We start from the raw sequence: 15,399 nt of genomic DNA, 5'->3' as shown, positions 1-15,399 counted from the left end.
TGGGGGGGGGGAAAGGGAATGCACACTGTTTTTTAAAATTATTTTTATTGTTTCTGTGGAAAATTTAAAAAGAAAAATGTCAATTTTTTTCTAATATCACTTTGCTGCAATGAAAATTAATTCATAATTTAACTCATCTGAAATGAATGAACATTTCGGATTCATCGGAAACCAAAACCAGAAACAAATTGACATACGGACCCGAATCACTAAAAACGAAAAATATCTGAAACAAAATAAAATGAACCACACAGAATTTTGTTGCTGGTTTACATGTCTAATACTTACATTAAACCAAGGTGGAGCAGTGTAAGTTTGCCAAAAGTTTTAAGCTTCACTATCTATCTATATCTCTATCCAAGACATCAATTTAATGTATAAAACTATTTTTCTTGCACTACCTGATTTTGGAAAGTTACTCCACTTTTGTTAAAAAAATGCCTATATTACTGATTCACAAACAATTTTATGTTTTAAAGCTATTAGAATTACTCTGCCATTTCAATTTTCTGCCACTTATTTTGTATCTTCTAACAAATCCAACAGGGTTATTCACTAAGCTGCCAAAGGCAGCCGAGTGAATAACTGTGCCGAAGTGAACAGACGTTCGCCTATTCGCTCTGGCACAGTACGGCTGATTTCCTGGGGGGGGGGGTAGTTCAGCTTCCTCAAATTATAAGACTTTATCTGGCAGACACACCAGGGTTTGAAAAAATATACCAGCCATATCATTCCTAAACCAATCCTTTACCCTGAGCAATACCGATTTTGTTGTTTGACACCATATGGCTAAAAAAACATGTTTTAAAAAGACTTATAATTGGTACCTACCAATTCACACAAACCGCTTAGCATACACTTATTGGGATTTTTTCCCCAAAAACATTTAGCAGAATCAAGTTTGGCCTAACTTTAGGAAGACATTTTATTTTATTTGATATTTTGAATAACAAAACGAAGAAAATATTTTTCCCCCACAATTGTTGGTCTTCTTTCATTTATATAAAAAAATGACATGAAGAAAACCCAGCACCAAAAGAAAGCTCTATTTGTGTAAAAAATTAGGTGCCTGGTCTTTCATTAGCGCCCCCCCGCCCACAAATCAATCCATAGTTCAATGCTTTAGACCAACTGTCCCCTTACCTAAGTTTTCCCCCCCTGCTTTGTTAATTTAGGAGCCACCTCTGGGCTTGCTTCAATTTTCCCGGCGGTGCCCCTTCTAATCTGAGGAGAGACTTGAGTGATTTCAAGCCTACACTCCATGGTGGTTCAGGATGGGTGCTGCCGCACCAAAAGAAGGGAGCACGTGAGCGGGTATAAAGCCACTAATCCACCATGGAGGCCCACCACATAGCAATACATTATACAGCAATGCAGAATACCACGAGCTATAGAGGACTACAAATCCCAGCAATACATTATATAGCAACACAGAATAATATGAAGCTACATACTCTGTGTTGCTCCAGGGTGGTGGCCTGATGTCTCCAAGGTCTCAGGAGGGCGGTGCAGGGTCTCAGGATGGCTGTGTGGAGTCTCAGGAATGCTGTATGGGGTCTCAGGAGGGCTGTGCAGAGTCTCAGGAGGGCTATGTGGAGTCTTAGGATGGCTGTGGGGAGTCTCAGGTGGGTTGTGGAGGTATCAGATGGGCTGTGCACGGTCTCAGTTGGGCTGTGCGGGGTCTCAGGTGGACTGTGCAGAGTTTCAGGTGGGCTCGGGGGTTCACAGGTAGCCTGTGGGGGTTTTAGGTGGGCTGTGCGGAATCTTAGGTGGGCTGTGAGAATCTCAGGTGGCCTGGTGGGGTCTCAAGTTGGGCTCTGCGGATTATTATTATTAATAATGTTTTTGTTTTATTTTTTTAACTTTTTATCAGTTTTTTTATTTTAATTTCTTTTTTTTCAAACTTTTTTTCACTTAACCCGTGTGATAGCAATAAAGTTAACAAGCTCGGAGGTGACAGGTTCTCTTTATGAACCTGCCCTCCAGTACGGACTCTGGACTTAGAACGCACTGGACTCGGGACTTAGGAACGCACTAGACTTTGGACTTAGAACGTAATTGACTCTGGACATAGGAACACACTGGACTTAGGAATGCAATGGACTTGGGACTTATGAACGCACTAGACTCGGGACTCAGGCCGGGTGCAGACCTACGCAATCCGGGATCACACGTCCCGGGATCGCGTGGCCCTGCACAGTGCTTTTAATGGGGTGGCATCTGCGTGGCAATTGCAGAAAAAAGGTACATGTACCTTTTATTTGCGATACACGACTCACGGCTGTTGTAGCCGTGATCATCTTTGGAAGCAGAGGCGTAATCACAGCGGGAAACCGTTAGACCCGCTCGGCGCAACTGGGGTGCCATTAGAAAAGGTGACTCCTGATCGTGAGGTATCGCCTAGGTGTGCATCGGCCCTTAGGAACGCACTAGACTCGGGACTTTGCAACACAGTGGACTTAGGACTAAAAACAGAAGTATACTCACTCTGCTACCTGAATGCCCGCTCTGTCTCCATGCACTCTTCTGATCCTGGTCACTGGAGGCATGTATAGAACATCCAGGGCCAGGCAGGAACATATACATCTGAAGGGATGCCGGGGATGTCCTGTTTGATAAAACATCGGTTCCCGTGAAATACAGCTCTCCTCCAGTCGTCACTGATGTTTTATCAAACAGGACATCCCCAGCAACCCTTTACACGGCCATGATCATCTGTGGATGTTGTTCAGACCAGCGCTCGGGTGCAGGTACCCCCCTCTGCTCCTCCTCGCTACACCACTGCCAGGACACCCCCCACCCCCCCCCCCCTTATCTGTGCCCCTGGCCATCAGTATAACTGAATATAAGCATAATGCAAAAATCACATGATTATCATGATTATAATTTCTTTAGTGCTGCTTTGATATTGGTCATTAGCCAGGAAACGTGATCTGGTATTAACATGAGCAGTTAATTCAATTTGATATCTTTAGTGAATTAATAAAATTACTACATGGACAGTTTTACCCTCTTCTGGCATAATGTATGTATATCCTAACACATTCCATTCCTTCTTCAGACAGAAAAAATAACTTACCGTTCCTCTTTATTTGCTTCTAATAGTTGATCATAAAATACTACAGAAAGTAAAGAGGAAATAGAGAAAGAAAGAAGAAAGGTTACCAGAGATGCATTGGAATGAATGACGGATTTTGAGAAAATCATATCTTTTCTAAGCCAGTTTAACATAATGATGCAATTCTATTGATGAAGTGATTTGTGAGGTTTGCAATCAATGCAGTGATGTTTAGGTTTTAGAACCAACACACACTTTTCCACTAATACCCCGCCCCCCCCAAAAAAAGCCACTTGTGCCTATAAAAGGGTGAAGAATTACAATAATGAAAATGGTGACATGACTGTTGGGACATTGCACCAGGAAGCCAGAGTGGCAGTGGCTTGGTAACAAGGCAGCTACGGGTGGTGGTGGTGGCAGAGATAGCTACACATGTAGGTATAAATGGTAAGGTATGTCCCTAACACTCATTAGAACTGAGGGAGCCATTTAGGTGTGAGTGGTAAAATGTCTTTAATACTGCAGAATACAGCCAGTTACAATGTACTAACTTCTCCTAGCTATAATGCTAATCTGCCTATCTATGAAGAGAGGTAGACTGTCCGTCCTCTCTCACCTTCTCCCTCTACATAGAGCACCTGAAATAGCTGTCTGAGATTGCATGATTGATATTTATATATATGCCCATGTACTTCACCTCGGCTGGCTTAATGCTGATAACAGACACTTGCAAATTGTGATAATAAATGAGCTGTCAGGATTACATAAAAGAAAACACTTTATTAATTGACAGTTTACCCTCCTCCAGCACCTGGGACAGAGTTTTAGTAATCATCCCTGAGATTAGATAGGATGGAGATCAGCGTCCATGGGAGCCCTATAGCGTCAAACAGGGCAAACATTTCTTCTCTAACAGGGAGAGAATACAAATAAATAACATCACATGCCCGCACTCACCTATCCCTGAAAGGTATGTACTATTTTAGCACCTTGTGAGTAAATTCAGACTCTTACCAATGCACATTCCTGACTCTCACTCTGAACTCTAGTCCAGATATACAATTTAGCACATTGCTAAGAAAGTTATCCGTTGGTTTAATAAAAATTATGAAAAAACATTTAGAATTCAAGCTTATTCGCAAATATCTTCAATAAGTGCAAGTTTCTTCATTGTATTTGTGCATGAATCTTAAGAAGTAAAAAGCACTTTGCCAATGAATCAATTGTTGGAGCAGCAGAAGGAGAAAGAGCAGGTAGAAGCTGGTGCTCATGTTTTTTTTACTGCTTCTAAGACAATTACATTAAAATCTATGTTTTGCTGACTATACTAGCAACCTTTTTCTTTATAGGTGAGAATTACATTTAAATTCAGTCAGCCATTAAAGGAAACACTGCTTGTGAAATGCAAGGGTGGTTTTTGCTAATTTATTTCTAAAAATGCTAATTGACTGATTACCATGCTGACCATTTGCCTTCAGTGAGTCACTGTCCTGGAAAATATATCTACAGTATATCAGGTGTTTTTGTTCCAGGTTGCTAAGTATTCAGGCCAGGGACAGCCAAGCAACTAGCAATAGCACAAATTCAAAATTGTCACCTTTGGTTTTAAAGGCCAAAGCCAAAATGTATATTTTCAGATTTAGACAGAGCAGGAAAGGTATATAATCTTTTTTTTAGGGTTTTTTCATTATGGTGTATATCCCCTTAGGTGATATTTCCTCTCACTTCCTGTCTGCACAGAAAATAAAGGCAAATCTCTTTAGTGGAGAGAGAAAGTGCAACAATAAGGAGCTCAATAATGCTAATGTAGTACCTTACCACAGTGTTCCATGCCTAGTGTACTCCTGGCATATGGGTGGGCCTACAGTATATGCAGCCATGGCATTAGTCAGGAAAGGAAGATTTTGGTAATTATTTGATAGAAATTTTCCATATTCTTAACCACTCCATAGTAGCATAGAAGTGGGAAATAGCTAGCCACAAACATGTGGGTGCTAGCAACAAAATAAAAATGTATTACATGAAGAAACTGATGCCAAGACTGAACATCCATAATTGACTGTAGTCAAGGCAGCTGGTTCTATGTGGACTGTGCAAATGTGCTCTTTAGGACACGTGTGAGTTGAAGACTGGGAGGCTGCTCTGCAGACTGTTTCCAGGAAACAGCTTCCAAAGATGCAAAAGCCCAGGATATTGAAAAACTCCTGGTCAAGTGAGCAGTCACCCCCATTGGTACCAGTAAGCCTTTTTCTGTAAGGAATGTTTAGGGAATTCCAGTCCCAGAAGACCAGTACAGCCCCAAGCATGTACACATACCATGGCTCATGGCCCCGTGCATAGGATTACAGGCAGATACGAATTAGTGTGCAGACCAAATGGCCTTATATAAATATATAAATGGGAGTGTGACATGGTCAGATGGCTTTGTGGTCTTCAGTTAGTTCTTGATTGCCTGTGACCTGACCTGCTTATTCTGCTTACCTGTGTACTGATTGATCTGCCGTCTGACCTGCCTTTGGATCTCTGCTTGACCATTGTAACCTTGGCCTGCTTATTGCATTCTGCCATGTACCTCACTGCCTGGCTGTTACTGAGCCCCATCTTGGAGCATATATATCAATGGACAAATTTAGTGAAGGTATGTCTAGAGGTAGCCCATCCCTCCCTAAAGGCACAGGGACAATGGCAGCTTTTTTGCAGGCTAGGTGGTGAGTGTGCTGGGAACATTTGTGTTTTTATTGTAGAAAACTGTTCCATGTGCAAAGCTTGTTACAAATTGATTTGTGTGGTTGCCAGATTTGTTTTGCTGGATTTGGTGTAGGGACACACTTCCATTGTTTTGTGCTGGGATTCTGATGTGTCCCTGTGCCTTTAACGAGGGATTGGCTACCTCTAGGCATGCTCTGTATTTGTCCATTGCTATATATGTTCCAAGATGAAGGCTCTCATAGATTAGAGTTAGGACCGCATTACACAGAAGAGCCTTTAAGAGGCATTGTGGCTTCCACATATTTTTCAAAAGTTGTGCAACTAAAACCTCCATTTTAATGCATGTTGTGAGACAGTGTAAGCTTTTTTTGCAGGCCAGCTGCTAAGTGTGCTGGTAAATGTTTGTATTTGTATTGTTCAAAGCCCTTCCAAGCTAGTTACAAAATGATTTCTTCAGTTGCCATATTTGTTTGTCTCCTGCTCTGGTCCCCGGTGTTGGGTCTCAAGTCCAAGGCGTAAAGTACTCCTGCCTCAGTATCTTCATTAGTAGGCAATACTATAAGGGTTATTCACAAAAGGGTGAAGAGTTTGGAGAAGTGAACAATCTAGGACAACATAGCTGAACTGGAAAGTGAGCTGAATTGAAAAATGTTTCCAAATCATCTATTTTAGCCTAGATTGTTCACTACTCCTGCCTTCTCCAAACTCTTCACCCTTTTGTGAATAACCCTGCATGTCTTGATTCATCTTGATTCATGTGGTAGGCTGATGCCACCCTGGGAACAAATTTAAAAAAAAAACAGCTCTAAGAACTACCTAAACTTTGGCTGTGGTATGACCCTTGGCGTCCTCACATCCAATGCAAGTGAATAGATGTAATGATGTCACAGGTCCTTAGACTGCCGGAGCCTAGGGAAGAAGAGGACCAGTCTAGCGGTCATGTGGGACCAAGGATCAGTGAGTATATATTTTTTAGCAATTAATACTTGCAGTGTGGAGTTCTTCTTTAAAGGTTCACTTAGAACCCCCCACCCAGCAGGCTATACTGACTTCCCCATCTTCCCCACCACTCCACACTGGACCAGGAATATATAGCTCAGTGTAAGCTCCAAAATGACTTAGCTTACACAGGGCTATAGACTCCTTCCCCAGGCTCATGTGACAGTTCAGGGCCAATCACAATGTTTATGGATTACACAGTGCTGGCATTTCATGGGCAAAGGAAAGGTTCACTTTAGATGGTAACACATTGTACCTTTGTTGGTGCACTGCAGTAGAAATCCCTTAAAATGTACATGTGCTGCAACAACCCCCCCCAGCCAAAAAAACCCCCAAACAAATGGAAGTAAACACTACAATTCCATATATTGAGTTGCAGCTCATTCAGTTTCAAAGGGCTGCCTAACACAGTGTGGCAATGTAACTCAGGGTATGAAATAACTAACTTATATGAACTCATTAGTCTGTATTTTCTTTCAATTCTTCAGCTCTTTCCTCTTTAGCAGGGTGGGACTGACAGCCTTGGTCCCAGCCCCCACACAATCACATGATCTTCTGGCAACTCAATTGATCAGGACTATATAGGAATCCAATGGCAATGCCGGGATGCAGCCATTGCATCTGCAAGCCACCACTTGTGTCAGTGCTCCAGGTAAATGTCCCAGCCCAAGAAATAAAAAAAAAATACCGGCCACAGAGCACTGATGGGCAACATAATTATAATAAAATTTCAACTAGTGTTCCCTGTTGCAAAATCATTTTTTAGCTATATTTTTTTCACTAAATGATTTATTATGTTAATTTTAATGTTTATATTCTCACCTTTCAAAAATGAGAAAAAAAATTCGAATTGTAATTAACATGTTTTTGTTTTGTTTTTTTATTTAAAAGCTGTTTTAATTCCCTGTTAATTCCTATGAATCAAATTTGCAAAACATAATTCTCTTTCCAATAAATTGGTTGTTTGTTTATAAACATGTTGTGATAGCGGATCTTCTTTTGCTTTTAGCACACTGTCCTACTTAGTGTGGCTGCTCGTATAGTGAGAATTTGTGCTCAGTGCTTGAAGCCATAAAACGTAGAGGCGGATAACAAACAAGCTCTATTATTTCATGCATATGCATGATGTTCAGTAATCCCTGTACACTGAATTTCAATACTCTGTCATGCCCGCTGCGATGCAAACGAAGAGGAAAGAACAATGCATGTTTTCAGCATCATAAAACAATGCAGCAGGGAGCCTGTTCAGAGCCATTCCAAGCTCTTTGGGTTTACTACATTTGCTCATTTAGCAGATAGCTAGAAGCCATGTATTGCATGTTTTTACAATGAGGTTGTAAGCTTTTTCTTAGAATTTGTTGATGTGAGAAAATGTGCCCCCTGCCCAAACATGCTATGGGGAAAATGTAATGTGATGCTCTTGTAGTAAAGTAGAACACTGACTGTTCCTAACAGATGGGGAAAAAGTCAATATGATGTCTGAGGTAGTGCAGGCTTGGCACTGCAGAATAAATTACAGACATACACAAAATTGGAAAGATAAAAGCTTGCGTTGGCTTCAAGAGATGATATTTACAGCTTGATGGATTTACTAGCAGCTGAAATACAGTTGCACTGTATTGAATTATTGGCCTCTGTTTAGTTGTGTCTCTGTCGGGTTTGAGTGTCCATTTAAGCATAAGTGAGCTGGACTCCAGCCAATTCATTCTCGGTACTTAGTAAGATGGGAGCTAATGGCAAGCAGCTTGAATAACAAAGATCTTAAGGAAAGTAGGAGATTCAACAAGAAGAATATTATTTGCTTATAAATTTTAATGTCACTGTTAATATTAATGTGACCCAGTGTGTGAATAATTTCTGAAGCTAGCTGATTATTTTTATAAACAAAGATTCATTTTTCTCTGTTTGTATTTTTTTCATCTGGTATTCATAAGAAAACAACCATTTTAATAGCATTATTGTATTTCAATGTTAATATTATCAGCTTACCTCTAGTAAACAAAATGGCTTATTTTTTTTTCTTTGAAGTAAAACATGGTACATCTTTACAACACATTTTATTTGTGTTTTATAGAATATAAGAGGTAGAATATAAGTGGTAAAATTGCAAATTCTTTGAAAGACTAACCCTTGCATGACCTCCCAAAGAGCTGAGTATGTGTATAATCACTGAAAAGTAGAGGTGATTAAAATTTCCTCTGTTTATAAGGATTTTAAAAGGTGAGAGCTTAAAGTGACATTAAAGGATAAAGAATCCCCCCCCCCCAAATATTAGTGTAAGGACTTACCTAAAATGATGCTTCTTGATCCAATCATCTTCTTTTTTTCCTGTAGTTTTCAGGAGTCCTTCCAGCGCTGGCGTGATCTCTGATCCAGCGCTGACTCCTCTGACTTAACTTAACAATAGAAAATAGAAAACATTTCAAATGTTTAAACTGAAAAATATACCATTTAAAAAAAAAAAAAGGTAATGTTGAAATTGATGGCAGCAACACATCTTAATAAAGTTGAGACAGGGCCAAGTTTACGATGCTATAGCATCCCCTCTTATTTTAACAACACTCTGTAAATGTCTGGGAACTAAGGAGACCAGTTATTGGAGTATTGGGAGAGGAATGTTATCCCATTCTTGCCCGAGATAGGATTCTAACTTCTCAACAGTCCTTGGTCTTTTTTGCCATATTTTTCATTTCAAAATGCACCAAATATTTTCAATTGGTGAAAGGCCTGGACTGCAGGCAGGCCAGTTAAGCACCCAGACTCTTCTACTATGAAGCCAAGTTGTCATAGATGCAGTATGCATTTTAGCATTGTCCTGCTGAACTGCAAGGACTTCCCTGAAAAAGACATCATCTGGATGGGAGCATATGCTGCTCTAAAACCCGGATATATCTTTCAGTATTGATGGTGCCTTTCTAGATGCGTAAGCTGCCTATTTCATACGCACGAACATCCCCGCCATACATTAGAGATGCAGGCTTTTGAATTGGCCGCTGATAACAAGCTGGAAGGACACACTACCCATGTCAAATTTCGATTCGTCTGACAGTTTTCCACTTTGTGAGTCGTGACAGATCATTTTAAATGAGCTTTGGCCCACAGAAGACAGTGGTGTTTCTGGATCATGTTCAGCTATGGCTTCTTCTTTGCATAATAGAGCTTTAACTTGAATTTTTGGATGGCACAGTGAACTGTGTTCACAGACAGTGATTTCTGGAAGTATTCCTGAGCCCATGCAGTGATCTCCATCAAATCATGCCTGTTTTTATTGCAATGCAGTCTGAGGGCCTGAAGATCACCCGCATCCAATATTGTGTTTTTGCTTTGTCCCTTGCGCACGTAGATTTCTTCAGATTCTCTGAATTTTTTTATGATATTATGTAATGTAGATGATGATATATTTAAAATCTTTGCAATTTTACCTTAAGGAACATTATTATGAAATTGTTCGACAATTTTTAGATGCAGCTTTTCATAAATTTGTGAACCTTTGCCCATCTTTACTTCTGAGACACCATGGGGTTGATTTACTAACCTTATAAACACGCCACAAACAAGTATACACCTCTGTTGTGTGTTCCCTCCCAGCATGATCTATTGGTGGAATCTAGACACCTTTGTAGTGTGTACACACCGAGCAGGTGTGTTGTGCAAAGTTTTACATGAATTGCAAGGTGATGTTGTGTAAATTAGCTCTACATTGTGTTGCTTGCGTTGATGAATGCAGGAATGTAAATGCATGAGCTAACCATTTTTTGTCTAAACTGTGAAGCAGCATTATATATGCATCATGTGCATGATTTTTCCATATATGGCATTAGTGGAAATATGCTTTTAGAGACTTTTTGGTTGATAAATAAGTTTTGTTGTGTAAAAATCACACGCACCTAGTGCGTGCGTGTGTTTAGGTTAGTAAATCACCCCCTTTGATTCTCTAAGATGCTATTTTTATACCCAATCATGTTACTGACCTGTTGCCAATTAATCTATTTAGTTGCAAAATGTTCTTCCAGCTCTTCCTTGATAGTACCACAAACTTTGCCAGTTTTTTGTTTTTTTGCCCTGTCCTAACTTTTTTGAGACAAGTTGCAGCCATCAATTTCAAAATTACCTTATTTTTTTCTTAAAACAGTACATTTTTTCAGTTTAATCATTTGATATGTTTTCTATTTTCCTTTGTGAATAAAATATGGGTTTATGAGATTTGCAAATCATTACATTCTGTTTTATGTAGATTTTACACAGCGTCTCAACGCTTTCGAAATTGGGGTTGTATATTTACGCACACAATATTTTTACAGCAATTAAGGGATTCTTGAACTGTTTTTTATACATTTTGTGGAATAGTTGATTTTTTTTTATTACATAGCACTTAGTCTAAATCATTACATACCAGTCCCTTTAATAGAAGAGAATGAGACTTGATCATCCTTTGAGAATGTGATACTATCAAGGCATTTGACCTTTTTCAATGACATACATCCATCTTTCCTTACATCCATCCATACATCCATCTTTTCCTAAAAACACATTTTCCAACCCTTCAAGAATTTCTGCACTTAAAAATTTAACTATTTAAACTTACTTGGAGAAGATGAATTCTCCAATAATAACAAAAGCAGATTAATGTTTATAACTACATTAATTTATCTACATTCATCATGGATAAGGTACTAGTAATGTCTTCTACAAAATGAAAAACAAAATCAAGTTTAAACGCATTAGTGTACGTTGCTAGAAATGTTTGTGACAAAAAAGGGTTAAACGTCATAGGATTCAACACCTAAAACACATTGGCGAGGAGGAAATGTTGTTAGAATCTTTCGAACAAGGAGCAATAGTGGATTTATGATTTATGGGCAATGCAACCCAGGCACTAAATATCTAATTTAACGTAAATTGTTTTATATCCAATTTTAAAATTATTTGAGGGGTGAGTAATTATAAAATCAAAATCCAGAGATTTTGCAGACCCCTGAAGAAGAACACATTTAACATGTTTTGAGATTTTGATGTTTGGAGCTATTAATGAGGAATAAAACAACAACCCCATGATATTGCTGTGGAGTCAGCATCACCATTTTTGCTGGAATGCCATCTGGAGGCCTTTATTGTGAGATACGCCTTTAATGTTATACTATACACTTTTAAGTGTGCTCTTTTCATGATTTTGCAGTGTAAAAATATATTGTACCATCAGAAGTCATTACTATATTTTAGATTTAGTGAGAGTGGCTACCTGGTAGTCTTAAGATTCAGCTTCAGAACCTGGAAAAGAGTTAACAATATACAGTGGGAGCCAGTGGACTACTGATAGAGTAGTAGCCATAATATATTTTGTGTGTGGACATATACTATGGGACAAATAAATAAACAGATGAAATTGCATTTGTGAGAATCTGGACCTGCATGGACTGTGAGAGGGAAATCATATACGGTGGACTACACATATGGCAGGAATTGTTTTGATTGCCTAAAGGACTGTTTAGACAAAGGGATTTTCAATAGGAAGGATATGTATTTGAAAAGTTCAAGTCTGTCAGTTAACAAATAAAAAAAGATTGTTAACTAAGGATGAGGGGCAGGTTGGGGTCATGAGTGGGCTACACTAGTTCTATAAAAAAACAAACTTATTTAGCCACATGTACAACAATCATATTTGTAAAGATCATCGAGATAACCATATATTCTTAACTTACAATTATTACCAGTTCAAATAAAACACCTGATGTTCAGCCCTTTAGGTCATGGGCACGGACGGAGAGGGGTACAAGTGGGACCCACCAGGAAAAAAAAAATCACAGATAGCTTTCTTAAATACTGTAGATGGTTCACTCCTAATAGGGGCAATGATCCTGCTCATTACATATTCTCATAGGGCTTCTAGAAGAGTAAACTTGCATCTATAGAGCCACATGGGAGCCAATAAGGAGAATTATATTGTCAATCCAATATCATATATGTGGTAATATCTCACATATTTTCCTTAGTGTCAGTAAGGGGTTACTCCATTAAATAAGCCAACTTTTAACTTTAGACTTGCCTTAATCATTCAGTAGTCATAGGTATCCTACCCATGGTGAATTGACATCTATAAATATATAAAGTAGCCCAATGAATCCCAGACCCTCAATGGCCCTCTCATAAACTCCTCTCATTCTTCTCCCTCCATCATGCTCTATAAACCATCCATTAGCTCATAAGCTTACCTGGATTCCAATTTCTTTGACCAATATGTAAAGCACCTATCCTTTCCTTGGAAAAACGTGTTCTTCTACATAATTTACCCTTCCGGTGGTATCCCATATATACCCCTCTGCGCCAGATGTCCCGCCTAAAAATTTGTAGCGTCACTTCCAGCACAGATATTTATTGTACATACCCGCAACTCCAAATGGAGGCTTACCGCCCAAACAGGAGATGGGTTGTTTATTACTAGGAAACAGTGAACACGCAGGAAGTGGACTGTTTAACCAATTCAGCTCAAAATCAAAGAAACATCAAGTTTGCTGGCCAACTTTCCCCAAACAAGGTGACATGTCGGCTCAGCAACCTCCAAAAATAAAACAATTATTATCTACCATAGAATTCGTATTTCAATGTGATACTTAGGTGTATCCATATTTAAACCCCTATCATCCTGTATCACAAATCCTCCACATCTGCACCCATAATCACCGGGAACACCAGATGTCAAACCAATAATAACCATAGTCAATGTTAGCTTTTCCTGTAAATCCATCAGTGTAATCTGAAACAACATATTAATCTGTGTACATCCATTAGAAATTAATGCAAAGTACATGTGGCATTTCTTTTACAATATTTACAGTAAATTTGCCCATATTAACATTCAAAAGTTGTTAGATTTTCATAACATCAGGAATTGTAATACAGACAACTCTATTTATCTCGCAATCCAAAAACAAGTGACTCGCAAGTACTTAGCATACTTTTTTTTAGCTGAGTACCTCATTTAGGCCAAGTGGCTGTGTGGCCTGCAATGAATATATCCATCTAGTCTCTCACCTGAGAACCTCTGCATCTACTTCACCACCTCTAATATTTGCATGTACTGGGTCTAAAACCTGAAACTTCATATGCACTAACGCCACGTGACGACTAATGGGGGTGAAAGTAATCACCCTGGAAATGAAGTATACATGATCATATATCCTTCATAGCAGTTGCAGCTTTGTCTTGCCTACATAAAAAGAACTGCTGATTATAAGCTGCATTTCTTTTTTGAGAAAGCATATTTTCCAAATGTTGCTGGCTGCATTTTTAACCACTTAAAGACCGGGGTTTACACCTCCTTCCTGTCCAGGACTGCAGGATAAGACATTAGTCCATCAAGTCCAACCTATTAGGATATCATTCTTAGGAGATTCTTAGGACATTTATTCAGTCATGCAACGTTGTACTGAAATTAATTTTATATAATTATTTTGGGAGCTTTCTTTTGGTGGTGTTTAATCACCTCTTGGGTTTTTTATTTTTTTACTATATAACGAAAAAAGTACTGAAAATAAAAAATAACAGTTTTCCCTTTATTATGTTATGAAACATTTATTATTACCCAATTTTTTGGTAAAATACAAAATATGGGGTCACATCAGTTAAATAGACAACAAACACATCAAACCTTAAAATTGCACATAGGCAATGCTTTAAAAGCTTTTACTGCTCATCAATTTAGTGTTAATCGTGATTGGTGGCCCTAAAATTATTGCTCTCACTCTGACGTACACGATGATATGTAACATGTGCGATGTAACGGGCGCAGTCGTAGTTTTCGCACGTAAGTGCACCCGACACATGTTTGCACGTGTATGTGATATCAAATTACAGTAACATGTCCTCTTTATGGAGACATCAGGTGTTTCTAAGACCCCTAATGTGACCTAGGGACCCCCAAAGATATGTTTCGCCAGCTTTTCTCCTGCTTCTGTAGCCAGAGAATGATGGCTAAATGCGTAAGTGATGTAATAAGCATCACTGCTGCACTCACAACACCAGAGGGGAGAACAGAAGGAGATCATGCACTGATCTCCCTCCGATCTCCCTGCACAGAGCCAAGTACAGGGAGCCCGGGATCGCGGTGGTAGGGGAAGGGGGGGGGTAGACGGAAGAAGGCACAACATACAAACTCTACAGGCGCTGGACCACTTGTATGTAAACAGCCATCGCTGGATGTTTAAAGTTTTGCCTGGCATGCACAAATGGGTGTAGGCACAAAGGACGTTTTAAGACACTCACTCACATCTATAAGGCTCCCATCCAGCCGTTTTCCTACGTTAATCAGACAGGAGGGGGTTAAAGGCTTTCCTTTAAAAAAACTAAACGGTGTAATATTTCTGGGCAATGTGTTTTGGCACTGATGCTTATTTTTTCTTTTGGACGAGTATGTGACATGGTAATTTACAGGCAGGGGATTTTGGGAGACGGGGCAGAACAAAACCTTTATATCATTATCACCAGCTGTTAAAGCCTATGAAATGTTAGTGATTCAGTTATATCTACTTTAACAAACTATACTTTAGTTCTTTGAATTGCAGTTCTAAGTACATTTTTATTATGATTATTATTATGATTATTATTATGATTATTATTATTATTATTATTATTATTAT

This window comes from Nanorana parkeri, unplaced genomic scaffold, assembly GCF_000935625.1.
Source record: "Nanorana parkeri isolate BGI_ZX_2015 unplaced genomic scaffold, ASM93562v1 scaffold40, whole genome shotgun sequence".
Lineage (NCBI taxonomy): Eukaryota > Metazoa > Chordata > Amphibia > Anura > Dicroglossidae > Nanorana > Nanorana parkeri.
The sequence above is the reverse complement of the archived record's forward strand: the minus strand, read 5'-3'. Positions refer to the sequence as shown.